The sequence below is a fragment of the Cynoglossus semilaevis genome, chromosome 16, assembly GCF_000523025.1.
Source record: "Cynoglossus semilaevis isolate Cse_v1.0 chromosome 16, Cse_v1.0, whole genome shotgun sequence".
Classification (NCBI taxonomy): domain Eukaryota; kingdom Metazoa; phylum Chordata; class Actinopteri; order Pleuronectiformes; family Cynoglossidae; genus Cynoglossus; species Cynoglossus semilaevis.
Window position 1 is genome coordinate 190267 of NC_024322.1, and position 929 is coordinate 191195.

Consider the following 929-nt stretch of genomic DNA (forward strand, 5'->3'; position numbering starts at 1 on the left):
TTGTAGACACTGATATTCAACAAATCACATAATCAAAAAAAGATATTATTGTGAAGGGGTTGGTACTCACAACTCTGTTCTGTAAAGAAACTAATGCAGAGTGAAAAGCTAACAACAAAAAATGCAACAATTTCCAACTGAGACAGCTATACAATACAATGCTATACATGGAAATAATAATTGCTACATAAAACAAGTCCATAGGAGTATATTTTACTTTTACAAAGGAGCAAATGCTGTTTGGATTTTTTTTCAATTCAATATTCTATCTGGACAAAATACACTGCCTGGCCAAAAAAAAAAAAATCACCACCTGGATTTAACTAAGGCACGAGCCTCCTATTGGATAATTACTGCATGGAGGGGTTATCCTTCAGCTGGCAACAAGTTTTTTTAACCCCAATTGATGCAACAAGTTGCTTCTCATTTGGCCGTGATAAAGATGTTAGTCTGTTCGAGAAGGGTCAAATCATTGGCATGCATCAAGCAGAGAAAATATCTAAGGAGATTGCAGAAACTACTAAAATTGGGTTAAGAACTGTTTAACGCATTATTAAAAACTGGAAGGATAGTGGGGTCATGTGGTCTGATGAGTCCAGATTTACCCTGTTGCAGAGTAATGGGCACATCAGGGTAAGAAGAGCAGCCAAAATGAAGTGATGCACCAATCATGCCTAGTGCCTCCTGTACAAGCCTGTGGGGGCAGTGTTATGATCTGGGGTTGCTGCAGTTGGTCAGGTCTAGGTTCAGCAAGAATATGTGCTCAAAGGAGGCTCAAATTGTGTTAGAGTGGTTCAGGGAGCATGAGACATCATTTTCACACATGGATTGTGGCCACCACAGAGTCCAGACCTTAACCCCACTGAGAATCTTTGGGATGTGCTGGAGAAGGCTTTGTGCAGTGGTCAGACTCTACCATCATCAATGCA